We start from the raw sequence: 17,369 nt of genomic DNA, 5'->3' as shown, positions 1-17,369 counted from the left end.
ACCTTATAAATGTTTATTGCATGAATAAACGCATCAATGAGAAATGCGTGCATGCATGCATATCTGAATAAAATGATCTGTGGGAGAACATATAAAGTCAAATATCGCAAGCTGAGAAAATATCAAAACTTAAGTATTCTTCAGTGAAGAGGTGTACAACAATAAAGATTTATCTAGATAGTAAAAATACTTTAAATATTGAAGAATTGAAAATGTTAAACTATGCATATATTATTTTTTAATTATACAATGAACTCTTTAACTGTTTAATGTGAACAGTTCAATATCTCAGGATATTGTATATGAAAATTTCAAAGATTAAAGCTTAAAATTATTTTCATGAAAATTAACATAACTTTGAGATTGCTTCACATCTTATTTTACTGAAGTTTCTTATGGTGAAAATGTCTGTGAAATGCAGAAGAGTAAACTGACATTTCAATTTATACTAAGTATATTTTTCTATTTCACTAAATAGATTACAAAAAATAAGTAATTGTATGTATTTCAGCAGAAGCAAATTCAGAAAAAAATCCTAATTCAATATTTCTAACTCATCTAAGGATGCTGTTTTCATTTATCAAAGACAGCATTATAAATATTTAAAATAAAATGCAAATAATTATGACTTGGAGTAAAATAATTCCATTTGCAGTTTCCTTAATAATATTAGTCGATATTCGTAAAGAACCCATCTCTGAGTTACAATGAACTCTAAATATCAGACAGTCTATGAAAAGTTAACCTGGAAAATAGGGAACAGAAGAACCTAGAAAAAATACTGAAATCTCAAAAAACAGCACCCATTCTCTGAGGGTAAGTTGCTTGATCAAGAGAGCATCACATTCTAAATCTGATTATGAAATTCGCAGATTTAACAGGTAAAATACTGACTCTAAAAATATCTAAGATCTAAAAATGTCTAAGAACAGCAAATCACGACTGCCCCCTCCAATAAAGCTGTTGATAATTATATGTAAACTTTGATATTTTTTCTGTGATTATCAAAGTAACAAGTCATCATTAGATAAAATTGGTGTATGACTGTGGCATCATCTTAGATATTCAAGTTAAATATGGTAGTTCTAAAAAACTCAGTAGTTGGAAATAAAGACTTATAAATTGACACACAATATTTTAAAACATTTGAATAATGAATAATCATATCTAAAAAATTAAAATTCCACCTCTGCTATAGTTACTAAATAAATTTTAAAAATTACAACTATGTAATCTATATAATACCAATTCTCTTTCTCGAGACTTTTTATTTTTTTACCATGTTTACATTTGACAACAGACAATGATGTAAATCCCAAGTTCACTCCTAATTTAATATTTTTAACTACCCAGAAACCTCTACATTTAGTCTTTATGTGCAGTAGATGACTGACTTAGATGACTTTTAGAATTAATCATATCCATGAGATTCTATAATAAAATATAATTAACTTTAATTAATAAATTCTAAGTTTTGATTTCTTTCTATAAAGGGGAATGATTCCTATAGTAGAAGTTATTGTATTAGAACCTGGCACAGAGCACACAGAGCTGTTCGATAAGTGTTACTCCCTTCCCCTTCGACCCTCACTCTCCCACCCCTCCCTCTGTCAGTACATAGTTGCTGGGACATTATTTATTTGTAATTAAATGTGTGATAAAATGTTATAATTATATATTTATGACATCCATCACCAAATAGCTTTACGCCCTATTAAGGGTTAAATGTAATCTGCCAAAATACAGGGTCACGTTGGAGGAACCTTTTCCAATTCAATATTGAAAGACGGAGACACTATGAATTACAGACTACTTTTTGCAAGTGTGACTAAAACAGTTAATATGTATTAAAGAACCTCAGTAAATCTCAAAAGTTAGGTCAGTTATATCATTCTACATCAGTGGTTCTAGACCTTCAATGTGCAGTAAAACTATTTAGGGGAATTAAAGAACCATTATAGATGTCTGAGTCCCACCCATGAAGACTTTGATTAAATTGGAGTGGAAGGCACTGACGAAGCTGAGACTAGAATCCAAGTTTCCATTTTCAGGAATTATAAGAAAATCTCACCCTAGAGTCAAAAGAGGTTTGAATATGTGATATTACATAACTTGGATACATTTAAACATATTATTGAGGTAGATATCACACTTATCTGCATTTAACCTTACATCTGATCATTAACAAAGGTCACCCTTACTATTGGCACAAATAGTCTTTCTATCATGATACCTAATTACAGAACTGATATCTCCTTTGCTTCTTAGTCTGAAGAAAATAAAAACACCTCATGGTCTAACATAAGAATGAGCCATTACTTTTTTGCTACATAAAGAGAAAGGTCTTCGTAACTAATCTATCTATTTGATGCATAAATGAACAGACAGCAGGAAAAGATGTGAATAGAATCACTGCCTTAGGTAAATGGGCAAAGAGTCTCCAAAGCAAAGTGCACTCTCTCTGTCCTGGTTAAAACCTGTTTGTCTGGGGATTGGCTCAGCTGCTCCAGTTCCAGCTTCCCAGCCTTCCAAGGTGCTGACGTGACCTTAGTTGTCTCTTTGCTGGAGCTGGATTCAATTAACAAATCCAACACATGCAGACACTTGTTTCTCCATGATCCAGTGCCTTTAAGGGCAGCAGAGAATCAGTCAGTCACCTCTTCTAGTCTTGCCCTTGGTAGTTTTTATCCTTAATCTTTAAACACCGTCTAAAGGCCATCAGGCAGATGAACACATCAATGATCAGTGGTAGAACTGAACAAATAAGAAAACATAAATCCAACCAGATACTAGCTAGTTAAACTAGAGAATTTTAGAGAAGAAAAAAATCTTGTAAACTGAGTTTGCACATCTACTGATGAAAGCATATTTGGTTAGGGACTCTTCATAAAGAAAGTCACTCTTCCTCTCTTGCCCACTTCATTCCTCCTTCCTCCCTCCTTTTTTATCCCTTGCATAGATAAAGAGAAAACAGATCATTGAAGAAGTTGGAGTATAAAAATATCATAAGTATTACTTTATTAGATGCAAATATGATATACATGTTTCCTGAGAGTCGAGACCATATGAAAAGTAGGGATGCCATTAAAAAATCATATCGCATCTCTTTTATGGAAAGAAGGATTCCACCTCCCAAACAGTATCAACTATAACATATACACATCTAAAAGTTTATATTTGTCAATAATTGGTAGTAACAGACTCTGTGGTCAAAATCAACATGTGTGATGAAGCTTCATCTTAACGTTTTGTACCAACTTACCCCTGAAGATCTGCAAATACTTGAGCTGTCCTCTTCTACCTCTAATGAGCTCCTGATTTTTGCGCACGATACATTTAAAAATCTTAAAATCTCCTAAAACATAACTTCTTTCCTACTATTACTAAAAACGAAAGTCCTAAAAATCTAGAATGGAAATTAGAAAACACCATTTCCTGTCCTAATATTCAAAATTTACATGTATAAAAGCCCCTCCCCCACCCTCTTCTTTAAAATGAGGCTAATACAGAACTCACAGCATTGTACTTTTATAGCATTAAATGAGATAAAGCAAATCTGCTGTACCTGGCAGATTGTAAGCACTAAATAAATGATACTTAGGCATATGAGTAAAAGCTCTGCTGCTTTAGGTGTAACGAAGAGTTGGCTTTCATTTTCACTTCAGTTTCTTTTATAAAAATTACATGGTTATCTATACAAGTAGGTTAGTAATATAAGTTGGTTTGGGATATGTGCATATATTAGTGTATCGCATTATAAGTAATTAACACTGAGCACACAGATGAATCTCCTAAGGTCTTATAAAGCAGTGCTTATCAAATAATCTGTAAAGAAACCACATTTTTATTTAACTTCCAATTTGTTACAAATAACTGTATAATACAATAAAAGCGAAATTAGAGAAATACAAAATACAAGTTAATAATTTTTATTACTGTCAATTTTTTGCACAATTTGTCTCACAATTTCTTATATTTATCTCAAGGAAGACAATTTCCATACTCACACAATTTCTATATTTATCTCAAGGAAGAAAGGTAACGAAACACTTCCCAGTCCACAGACATTTTAATGAGTGATATAAAGAATACTTGATTTTAGCAATGACGGAGAGTGGCTGTTTTGTCATAAAACTAAAATTAAAAACTAAACATCCTTCTCTAATGTTTCATGTCCATGAACCTCAACTCGAATTAGATATTAATTTTCAAAATACGCAAATAATACCATTCTGACCCCTCATAAAAAAATACACAAAAATACACAAAAAATAGCCAGTATACCATACTTACTCCTCATAAAAACTACATATTAATACACTTAAGAGGTTATTAAGTGAAGCAACTGGATTTTAATTTAATACTAATTTAGTACAGAGCAATATAGAATAACTTCTATGCTATAGAACTGTCGCTAAATAAACTATGATAATAGTTTATGATAAAAAAAATAATAATGAGTGACCTCACAGGTTTACATTGAAATTATTAAATGAAGCTCCTCACACTAACCTAACTATAATTTATTTTGGGACACCTGGCAACTTTAACACAACCTTTTGCTACTTCAGATAGCATTTGAAAAAGTGCCATTTGCCTGTATAGAGCTATTAAAGACAAATCCCGCTAGTATAATTCCAACAAAGTGAATGATATATTAAAAAGTTAGTTTTCTTCCAAAACTAAAAATGCTTATTATGTATTTTCTTTTCTTTTATGGTTTCAACACAACCGCTCATCAAATTTGGCATTAATGCAAATAATACAGGCCCTACCTACATAGTTGCGTGTGGGTAGATATATATAATTAGCTTATTGATAAAACAGAATCTCCTATAGACCTATACCTAAAATTAGAGTAATGCAATAAAACAAAGTGAGATGGAATGAAAACCTTCTTGTGCCTAAAATAAAGTTTGCTTTATCAGTAAATCACTTCATACCTTTCGAGCTTGCCTTAAATCTCAGAAACCATGAAATGTTTTCATTAGCTATTTAAAACACCATATAGTGACTGAACTGTAGGGGAAGATAAGAAGCAGTCTAAACTAGCATTACTCATTATTTCTCCAATGTGAGTTTTTCTTCTTTGAGATGTCAAACTAAAAACATCTTACCTAAAGTAGTCCAGGAAAGGCATCAGAGATGAAATGGAGTAGATACCTTCACTCCAATCTGCCTTAAGAATGCACTAGAAAAAGGACTTGTGATACATAAGCTTTCTTCACATTGAGGTTTTTCTGGTGACTAACACTACTATGAAAATGATTACAAGATTACAAAAATAAGTTTTTTCAAATGGAGAAAAAGCCTTCCCTAGGCCCAAATTATATTTATTATTTCCTTTCAAAGAGCAATGATTAAAAATGTTTCATGACCACAAATGAAAATAACTTTAAGACTCCCATGTATAAGGCCACAATCTATCAAATGAATAATCCAGTGCCTTTCAGGGTACTTTTAATCAGTCTCTGTATTCCAACATACATGAAATACAGTACAGCTTGTTCCATGTTTAGTCCAAGATGCTAATGATAGTAGCTGTTGCAATCAAATAGGTAGCACAAATGATAGCACGTTCACACCTAAACTGCAGAGGAACGTTCTAACCCCTTTATTCTCATCTTAGCTCTGTCTAAAGGACAGGAAATAATGTCATTCCTCCCTTAACAAATAAACCTTCCATTTTGGATAACTGATCCATGACCAGTTACTAATAATCAAAACTGGCACTTAGAACAGTGTCACCATGCAGGCCAACAGGAAGTGATTTCTAAGCTGTATATCAGAATCTGCCATAAAGACTTTTCACTTTTGGGGGGAGTAAAATCAGGAAAGAAGCATATGCAATACATATTCTTAAAGTTTTGGCAATTTTCATTTTTTCGGTTATAATATATTTTCACTGGAATTTCTGTGTGGCATCTTTCAGATGGCACAAATATTTAAACCCCAAAATAAGTGACTACTTTCTGTACCCAGGGAAGTCAAGGTGTGGTACTGTTAGCAGTTGTCAAGGTATCTGTTTGCCCAACTGTTATCCAGCTGGAGCAAAGGTATTAAGCTCTTGAACCATAAACTGAAAGTGAAAAAAGACAACATTTGCAGACTAAAATTTCGGTACTGAATTAAAATGCACAGTGCACTCTATAGTACTTGACCATTAAATGTAGTTCACAATTCACCAAGACAAGTTTGGAGGCTGTTTTCGTACCTCTTCTTTGTTTCCAACATACAAGCAATATGAAATTTTAAAAAGAAATGAGATGTCAATCTTTTAAGAGTCCAAAAACTCATTATCGGAAACTAACAAAAGAAGTCATAAGAACCCACAGCATATGGCAAAATGATATAATTAAGACTATATATAATATTTAAGGGAAGGAGTCTCAGTTGTACCAACTCTATAGAAAAAAACATTGTTGATTTCACTAGTAATGGCATATTTCACTCTTTCTGTGACTGTTCCCAGCTATACAAGAGGAAGAGTTGGACCAGAGCAGTGCTTCGTTAGCATTACTCTGCTGCACGCATGAAGGCACTGGATGGGGCAGCTGAAACCAGTTTTTGTATTATAGAATATTATGGGGTTGGCAGTAATGGAAACATAAGAAAAGTAAGATGGCATGGAGGCAAAGAATAATTGGAAGCATCAATCCATGAGTGGTCACGATAATGATAATATAACCAATAACAATAATCGGGAACTGAGCACCTAAAACGTTCCCAATACTAAGTACTTACATATCCCAAATATATAAGGGCTTAAACATACATCTAATCTAATTCTAACAATCCTAACAAATATAAGTATCATCACTGTCCTTCAAGTGTGTCAACTGAGGCTCATAGATATTAATTTATTCACACAAGGTCAGTCACTATCTAGTTATTCTTTTAGATCAATAAGGATAGATTGTAATAAATGATGATAGACAGAAACGGATACATGTTTATCACAGCTAACCAAAACATGTAGATTTTAACCTATCTCCAAAGCTTGGAGTGACAACTTAATAAAAAAAAAAATTGTAAAAGCCTAATCAAAAAGCATTAATGATTATAAAAGATAACCTTCTTATCTTGAATAAAAGAATGAATAACTGCAAGAAAAAAGATAAACAGGCTTTTTTTTTTTTTTTAGGGAAAAGAACAAAACCCCTTTAACCTTTTTTATTGTTGCCTCTATCTCGACCTTCAATAAATGTTTGTTTTGTCAACTCTGGATAACTAGGGAATACAGGGATGTAACAATGTGTGAAGGGAGCTTAAGAGTGAGCTGTTTTAAGGTGTAGATGGATTAGCTAATGATAATGTTAAAAATCAGAACAATTATTACAGGAATACATACTGTAAAATCTTTATTAATCAAAAATATATCAGAAATCTGATATAAGAAAAAAGTTACAATTACCTTGAATTTTCTAAAAAGAATACTATACATTATTTTGAAATATACTGAATAAAAGGAATGCTAATTATGTCACATAAATGGCACATTCAGAAGATGTATATTTCATGCATAGAAATGGTGGTGTTTCCTTTATTTTAATGCTCACACGCCTAAGATTCTATTTGTAATATAGATAAAAACAGAAAGAGAAAAAGAGTTAACTATTCCATGCCCAGAGGTACTGCAATCCCTCAGAAAAACATTAGTAGCACAGTTAAAACAGAACCTGGTCGTCTCTTAAACCACCACACAAGTGTTTTAAAAGTTCTGTTTTGCTGTGGGTTTAAACTCAGTGTAATCTCTCTATCACTGCTTCCAACGGACAAAAAACAAAGAGTTAAAACTCAAATAGAACAGTAAACCACAGGGCAGAGACAAGGCTCTCTCAGCCCATTCCTTAACAAACTTCTTGCCAGTCCTGTCTGCACCTTCCTTACTCCTATGTCTCTGGCCTTGAGCCAAAAGTATCATTTTACTCTGAGTGAAGAAAAAGAGTTTCATTCTTCCAATCTTGTACTACTTTCACCTCGACCTTGTAATCTTGTTTTTCCACATTTTCTAACTACTCAAACAAAAGCCTTCCCCCTAAAATATTTATAAAGGATAGGGGGGAAAGAAGAGAATGGGAAGAAGGTGTTCTCTTTACAGATAGTACTCACAGTACTCAGCACTATTTTAAACACTAAGAAGGGCAAGCCTGGAAGAAGGGACTCTACTTGCACCCAACGAATTCAGCTAATGTATCCATTGTTCCACATTACTATGGTCTGGTGACAGGAACCCCAACTAGAACAAGCTTGCCCTGCATTTTCTTTTGCATTTAGATGCCAACTTTGATAAGGTCACACCTTAAAAGATCCGCATAGCATGCAACACAGAGATAGCAATAAAGCCTTCAGCCATTCCCATACTCAGGTAAGAGAGTAAAAAGGAGGAGAAATCAGAACTGACATTTACATACACGAATAGATTTGCACAGCCAACCCCTCTGTAACAATAGCTATCTAGATCCTTCCTGACACCAGGGACCTAAGTGGAGCCAACAACAAAAGTAGTGGAGCGATTCTACCCCTCCCCTCTCCCTGCTTCAGACTCAGAATTTTCTCAGAGAAGCGCAGTGCTTTCCCTCACTAGTCTCTGTTGAGGAATATCCAAATGAATTCCTTCAGTGCTCTGTTTCTTTCAATTCCGATGACTCCCTGAAATGTTCAATTCCTGACACTTTACTCCCTGAACCTCCCAAAAGACTTGACTCCTCTCCTATGGCGGAGCTCTCTCCCACGAGCTACCCATAGAAACCAATTCCCCCACTACCTCTCCTCCCAATCATTCCCCAAAGATCCAATCTTCTCTCCTGCTGTTTTCTTTTCCAGCTGCTCCCAAAAGAACCTGACATCACTATTAGTGAAAATACACAAGAGGTTTGGGAAGGAGCAAAGGAACTGTAGCAAAGGAACATACACACATAGAGGATGAAGGAATGATATTTAATACCTGAACTGGTTTTTGCCTTATCTGAAAGTTTTCTTTATACACAATACATTGCATAACCTGTGACACATTCAAACTGTACCAAATTGCTTCCTGAATTTCCTCTAAAACATTTAAAGAAATGCAAAATGTAGCTGTATATTTCCCTAACTAAAAAAATATGGCTTATAGAAAGCTTATCATCTTATAAAACTGCAAGCAAAATCAAAAGGCTAAAGTGCAAAGATCCTTTTTGATCTCCCATCAAACATTGGATATCGGAATTCTGAACAGAAAAAAAAAAAAAAAGCATTAGCCAAAACTATTGATAAATTGGCACCATGCTCAAAACTTCTATTGCGAGAATGCTATGCTCACAGTTTAACCAAACTCTTACCAGAAAACTCTATTTCATTGTAATGTTTGCATTAAAATTTAAGAGTTTTGAAATAACTTCTTTTACACTATTTAATTTTTGCCTTCTTCAAGTAATAAAACATCTCTGGAGCAAAAGACAAATGTGTAATCTTTTCGAGGACATTATCTTCAATCTATACATTTTTATAACCAGAAATATAGTATATAAGAATTATTCCACTTTTTAAGATGTAAAGTTACCTAAACTTATTTTAATTATTAAACTTCATAGTTGGTAACTTCTCTTTTAAAAAAGACATTACTATAATGACTAAAAAATATGGATCAAACAATTAGTATTTAAATATGTGTGACGTCAATCCTATTTTTTAAAAAAATTTCTTCTGTGGTTTTAAAAAAAAAGTTATGGAAAAAGAGAATAAACTCTTTTCCTATTTAAATTAGGCCAATCTTGCCTTTCTAAATGAAAAAATAGTCTAACTACTTTTAAAGAAAAAATTGTTTTTTGTAGGTATTCCATTCTGATACCAAATATCTAACAGCCCTTTGCCACTTAAAAAAATCTAAAAGTATCTCAAGTCTCACTTTCATAAATCTTGTTCATATTTAGTACTATGATCAACACATTAAATGATACATGTAGTTAAGGTGTAGTTAATATGTAATATTTGGACGATGGTATTAAAAAGCATCTCCAATTTTTAAAAACTTTAGAGCTAGAAGATTTAAAATTTTTTTAATGTAAATTTTATTCAAAGTATTCATCATTGCACCTATCATATGGTGAAAACAGATATATCCTAGACTTTTCTTGACAATACTTAAGAGACTTTTTAAAAATAACTGGAACAGGGTAGCGTATAACATGCTGAGTCAGAAATCAAGACTTAAAGTTTATCCATTTACTAACTGGGTAGCCTTGGATAACTCCTTAGCTTTTCTGTCTGTTTCACACCTCTAAAATGAAGGAGGCTGAGATATCTCTCAAAAGCTCTAATGAAATGAAAAAAATCAGGGGTATGATCCTAAATTAGGCAAAAGGTCATATAAAGACAACAGGGATACCAAATCGAATCATCAGGAGGATGGACTATAAATCAAAAAAAAAAAAAATTATTGACACTACTAAACAGAAACCCACAAAAAATCCTTTTCAGTAGTTCGCCGAATATTCCCAAAGTAGTCAAAATGGGGGTTATGTCTGATATCAACAGGAGTAACACCAGCTGCAAAGAAATGAAATAATGAAGAAAATATAAGATATAGAATTATTTCATTGGAAAGTAGGGGAATTTTTAAAAACTGAGCAGAAGAATGGCAAGACTTTACACATTGCCTTTACATTTCTCTTACGTTTTCACAGCACAAAAACAAACTTTCTTTACATTAGCCTGATGTGCTACTTTCACCATCCCCAATGCCCTGTGATCTGTATTTGGTCTCAATAAGCAGATGTACATGCATGAAAAGACACAGGGATCACCTTCTACACAACCCTTAGTGTGGCCCACAATGTGAGAGCTGAGATCCATGCTGAGCTACTGAACTGATGTGACCTGAGATCTGATCCTGCTGCAGTAGCCACAGTGGTAGTGTCACTTTACCAAAATAAACCCCTCCTCAATACGCAGAAGTGCCAACAGCGCTTCCAGGTGCCAGTTTCTACTCTACTGGAATAAGAGTCCACTAACGAAGTTAATAGAGCTTTAAACTGTTTTCCTTTAGGAGGTACATGTATGGAGACTCTACTCATCCTCAAATCCATTTTCAAAGTATATGTAAAACACACTGTTTATATATATATGAATGTAATAAACGTTCATTGTAGAAAATTTGTAAATCCAGAAAACAGAGCAAACAAATATAATCCCAACATTCAAAGATAACCACTATTACCATTTGATGCATATTCTTCCTATATGAAATATACACACAGATTCATATATAGTGGGTTTTTATTTAAAATTTGAGATTCTACTATATAAACTTGTGCAGTCTTTTAAACTCTGTATTTTGAAAAATTCCTATGCCATAAAAATCTTTATAGTACCTAATTTTTAGTAACTGCATCTTATTCCATCCAGTGGGTATGCCATTTTAAAAATAATCATCTATTATCTAATACATTTCAACGAATTTAAATGTAACAGTTAATTTTCCATATTAAATACTTAATTCGGGGTTATTTTCAAAGTAATTTTAGCGGTTAATCCTATCAAATGCTCGATAAATGAAAAAGTACAAGTAGACATGAACCTACAGCATTGAAAATTTTGTAATCACCTCCCACCTTTATTTTAGTCAAGTAAATATTATAGGTACTGGCGAACTGCATTTTCCCTTAATATTCACCTTGGAATTTTAAGGCTGCATATCATAATTAACATAACCACAGGCATAAAAAGTGCTTGTATTCAGTATTTATTATGCTAAGTGTTTTTTAAAAGACATTCACTCTAATCTTAACTACAACTCTACGAGTTAAATATTGGTACCTTCTTTTACAAATTAAGAGGCCAACTTTCTGAAAGTTTAAATAATGCACAGAGCAAATAAATAAATTCTACCAACACTTAAGATGTGGCTCTTGAATCCCATATTTAATAGATGTTAGATGTTCTCATTTGGATTTTCATACTATATATTTATATTTATGAACTGTATTGTAACGCTAATGAAAACAAACTCCTAACATTACTGCTATTATCATGTTATAGTATGGCAACATGACACTTATGCTTCAAGGAGATAAGCATAAGCAAGGTAGAGCATAATACACAGATTTTTAATAATATAAGTTTCAGAGTGCAAGTTGTAGAACAATGTCCTATAGTTTTTAAGATGAATTCCAGTTCTGATTTTTGTTCAATTGGTTTTTAACATTGAGTGGCATGGTTCATTTGTTGTTTTTAGTGTTTCCCTTTTCTTTTGTTGTTCTTATTGAATAGATATATATCTGTGTGGTTCAAAAAAATTTTTTTAAGGTATATAGTGAAAAGTCTTGTAAAAAACTATACAATAAAAAGTCTTGCCTCCACTCCGATCCCCTATCTGCTCAGCTATAAACCATCTACATACCCCCAAAACAAATAACCAGCTTATTACTTTATTGTATATATTTTCTGATATTTTTAATATAACTGCCAGCGATTTTTCTTTTTTGCACAAATGCAGCTCATTTTACTCTGCCTTTGTTTTTTTTTTTTTTAACAGCAATATATTTTGGAAATATTTCCATGTTTTTAAGATTCCTCATTTTTTGTACACCTACATATATATTCCATCATTGATATGCCTAATTTATTTAACCATGCCTCTACTGATGGACAATTTCTGCAAAATGTTTCCAATCTTTTGCTATTAAAAACAATGTAGCCATGAATAAATTTGTAAGCTTAAAGTTTTACAAATATATTGTAAGATAAATGTGTAGATATAGGGATGCTGAATCAAAGCGTATATGCGTTTGTTCCAATTCGCATTTACACTAATTCATATTCCCAACAATAATGTATGAAAATCCTTGTTTCCTTGTAGCCTTGCCAACAGAATATGTTATTACACATTTGGATTTTTGCTAATGTACTAGATTAAAAAATGTTGTCGGTGTGCTTTAATTTCTTACATTTTGAATAAAGTTGAGAAACTCTTTATATGTATAAAAGCCAATGATATTTTTCTGTGAACTGTGTGTTAAGATAACCAGATTTCCATTAGGTCTTCTTTATCAATTATTAAAAGATTCTATGTATTAGATATATTAGATTTTATTCATAATGAGTTACAGTTTTTACCTCCAACTTATTTATCTCTTAGCTTTGCTCATATTGTTTTGGTCATACAGAAGTTTTAAAGTTTTATAAATTCAAATACATTAATCTTTCTTTGACTTTTGGATTTTGAATTTTATTTTAAAAGACCTCTATTCTCAGACCATAAGAAATTCATATTTTCTTCTACTACTTTTATGGTTTCACCTTTCACTTTGTTCCAATTCCTGATGTTCAGTATGAGATGTGGATGATGTTGAGTCTACCTTTCAAAGACTATAGTCTCTCTTCCCATTTTAAGCATTCTTTTGCATATTTTTAATATAAATATTGTACAATTAAATGAAACATATATTAACTTTGAAGTTCCCTATTACTGAATTAATGTGTTGCTCATGATTATTTTTCAAGTGATTCTCTGAGGGTTGTGGATGTAAAATGTCATCATCTGTAAACACTGATTTTTTCTAATTTTTATCCTGTACTTTTTTCCTTTTATCTAACAGCACTGGCAATTTCCTCCGGCACAATATTAAATAACAGTGAAGGAAATGAGCCAAATTTGTTCTTGTTTGTGATGCTAGTGAGTATGCCTCATGTGTTTTCCCATTAATCATAACGGCTTTGGGGATGATATAAATATATTTTATCCCACTGAAGAAGTCTCCTTTAAATCCTATTTTATTGAGTGATGAGAATGGTTGTTAATTTTTATCATGTCTTTTCAATGTCTATAGAGATACTCTCTTGATTATCTCCTTAGTTTAATATGATAAATATTAGTGAATTTCCTACTATTGAATCATCTTTGCATTGCTAAAATAAACCCCACTTGTTGATAATACATTATTACTTTAATGGAATCTAGATTGTTAACTTATTTTTTAGGAATAACCACTTATTTTGGACTATGATTATCATTTGATAGTATTAAACGACAAAAGGCTAAGTCTTAAAGCAATAAAAATTACCAACCAGAAAAATTTAGGAAGGATGACTTGAATTTAAGTTGGGGATTGGATATAAACTGATATTAGACTGTTACAGTTTCATTGATTATGAACTGTGGGACAAATATTTTCAGTCCTATTCCACAAAGAAATTATATGATCAGCAGAACAGCAGAAGCCTTTTAGCCTAACACTATATGACGGTTTTTAAAAAAATAATACACTATTTCAACTTAATAAAGATTTCCTAAACATCTATTTTCAAGGCACTGAGGGGCTCTACAGTATAGTTCAGTGCCTTGGAAATGTTTTTTGATCTAAGTATACAACAAGAAATACATTTTTTATTGCAACTCAATATATATGTACATCTAAAATATGCATATGCTTATAAAATGGTTTCATAAAATACACTTTTTACATATAATGTATACACATGATAATAGCTTATATTCTATTATTTTGTTCTTATAATTTTCATCAATGTGTTAGTTGAAACACATTATATTGATTTCCAATTCATAACAAATTATAACCTGTAGTTTGGGAAATACTGTCATACTAGCGAAGAACAAGGATTCTGGATCCACACATCATGGGTTTGAATCACAACTCTACCTCTTAATGGCTTTTAATTATATTTCCATGTCTCACCTATAAGATGAGCAACAGTAACTACCTCACAGGGCTTTATGAAAATTAAATTACTTGTAAATGCATGTTTCAATAACAAATTTGACTGGTTTGATAAAATATCTCCCTGGAACCTACAAAAGTAAAACAGCATCCCTAAAATATAGAAACAGAAAAAAAAATCATTAAAAATATAGACTTTCTATCATCTATTAGAAATAATTATGAACATTCTAAAAGGATCTAAATGTCTGATATGGACCATGTCTTCCTTTTGAAGTTCTTGGGGATGATTAATAAAGATTTGCTGAATGAAATATGCATTAAGGTCTTTGTTTTATTCCCTCTTTACACACAGATGCACATAAGTCCTTTTAGGGCCTTTACGAAACCAATAAACATGCTAAAAAATTACAATTTACCAATATATTATAAAGAAGTCACCATACGTTATGATTCTTAATTATATAATTTTAAATTATTCCATAGTAACACATAAATATCTCTGGTAGATGTAGTATTATGCTCCAAATTTTTGAATCTCTAAACTAAATAAAGAAACACTTTAATGCCACAATTCCTAAAGATACTTACGAAACCATTCTGGCTTATTGTGTAGCTCCTACTGCTTCTAACTGAGTAATGTAAGAGGTAACAGTACCCTCAGTGTAACTACAGGTATGTCAGAAGGAACTCAGTGACCAACTAAGTTCCTGGAATCCATGGGTTCACTGTCTCTTACCCTAAATTCCTACTGGAGAATTTGGTGGCACTAAGAGATTTGGTGTAAATAAATGTCCTCCTAAGGAATAGAAACAGCTTTCTTTCTCCAGACTTGTATGCAAATTCTTAGGGGGGTTAAAAATGAAGTGGAGATAGGCATGAGATAAAAATCCATATAAAAGAGTATAGGTATCCAGTGATCATTCACACAATTACAGAAAAACAAGTCCATTTCATTCACCAAGACTAATATACACCCCAGCCCTTGGCACAGCTGTAGCAAGGGACAATCAGGAACTACATGATGGTACAATTCTAATTCTGTCTGAAATGGTGAGTAGAGAGTAGTCTAATCTTTACAGTATTTAAGTGTATAAATATCTTAAATCCAGCCTGAGGGAAAGAATAATCAAATTTCCTCCTTAACTCCAAGTATTCCAGGGCCTCTCCCAAGTGAACTTTGAAGCCAATGCAGAATAGGTATTTATTAGATGTAATTTCACTGTTCCATCAACCTACTGGAATCTATCCACTATACATATCATATGATATTAATATTTAAGCTCTCTCTGCTACATTAATTTAATATGCAATCTCAAGAAATCCTCTATACAAGTGCCTGTTTCTCCAAAAAACAAAGAGAAAATCATGTTTGAAAGTTCATTTACTAGAGAATGAGAGGTTCAAATTTCCAGTTATAAGTAAGGCACTATACAAGTGCCTGTTTCTCCAAAAAAACAAAGAGAAAATCATGTTTGAAAGTTCATTTACTAGAGAATGAGAGGTTCAAATTTCCAGTTATAAGTAATATACAGCATAGGGAATATAATCAATAATACTGTAATAATGTTGTATGTGACACATGGTTACTAGAGTTATCACAGCGATCACTTCTTTAAGTATATAAATGTTGAATAACTATGCCATATATACGAAACTAATACAGTATTGTACATTAGCTGTATTTCAATAAAATTTTTAAAGAAAAAAGAAAGTTCATTTATTGTTGAAATAAGTTTTGTTCCTTCTCCCCACCCCCACTCCCTTCTCCCTCTTTCTCTCTCTCCCTCTCTCCCAATTTTACCCACTGACATTTGGCAGATTTTTTTCCAATCGTAGTGGAAAGATGGAGGAAGGTATTTGTTTTGCTTAGTGTTAGCATGTTTCTAAATCTGACTAGGATTATATTCTTAATTTGGCGTTTATTCAACAAGGAGAGGCAGGGTATACAAGTTTGATAGAAATAAAGCTAAATGGATAATTTAATGCTTATCACAGGGATGGCAAGTGCTAGCAGGCTGACAGAATACCTATCTCCCACTGAAACTGCACCACCACCCACCTCCTAATATACCTACAGCAATCGGTCCTGCCTAATGCAGCCTTGTTCTCTGACCTTAAATGACTTCTTGAATTCCTTCATTACTGATACCCAACTCCAAAGTTTAGGTTCAAATAATAGCTGACTGAATTTTTTAAAAATTTTTCAATGTTCATATTTGCTAATGACAGTAAGATTTCTGGAAAAAAAATATGTTACCTTTAGCTTCTTCAGAGAAATCTAAAATTTAATATTCCTCTAAAAGAGATGGTGTATGTATGTGTGCCTGTGTGTCTGTGTGTGTTGTAGGGACAAAGGTGTGTGTGTGTGTGTGTGTGTGTGTGTTTTTACTGACAAATAATCTGACAGTTTCACTTTGATAGATCCTAAAGATAATTGCTACAGAAAAATCTAAGAGTATTTTGATAAAATAAAATAAGAAAGACTGGGTTTGGGGGGTGTTTCTGTTGTTTTGTTTTGTGACTTTCAACATTCACCCACTGATTTGCTGTTGGGTGGAATTGAGAAATGTAATTATTACTGATCATATTAATTATGTGATATATATCATTGTACAAACTTAATGCATTCCTAAAGTATATGAAAGAGTATGTGAAAATCAGTTAAGAAATTCCACAGAGAGTGCCCCCAAAGGTGTGAAGATCTGATCT

At 32.4% G+C, this 17,369-nt stretch overlaps 1 protein-coding gene across 20 annotated transcripts in view; it reads right to left on the bottom strand.

The window, feature by feature from the left end:
- Positions 1-17,369, bottom strand: part of IKZF2 (IKAROS family zinc finger 2) — a 147,114-nt gene that overhangs the window by 94,749 nt on the left and 34,996 nt on the right. The window contains exon 1 of one of the 20 annotated variants that reach the window (XM_036237533.1): positions 3,263-4,224. The exons of the other annotated variants lie outside the window; for them this stretch is intronic. The gene's annotated coding sequence lies outside the window, so the exon portion shown is untranslated. Of the gene's footprint in view, positions 1-3,262; positions 4,225-17,369 lie in introns of those variants that run through there. 20 annotated transcript variants of the gene reach the window in all.

The sequence above is a fragment of the Rousettus aegyptiacus genome, unplaced genomic scaffold, assembly GCF_014176215.1.
Source record: "Rousettus aegyptiacus isolate mRouAeg1 unplaced genomic scaffold, mRouAeg1.p scaffold_m13_p_2, whole genome shotgun sequence".
Taxonomy (NCBI): domain Eukaryota; kingdom Metazoa; phylum Chordata; class Mammalia; order Chiroptera; family Pteropodidae; genus Rousettus; species Rousettus aegyptiacus.
Note: the sequence above shows the minus strand (reverse complement) of the source record. Positions and strands in the feature narration are given on the sequence as shown.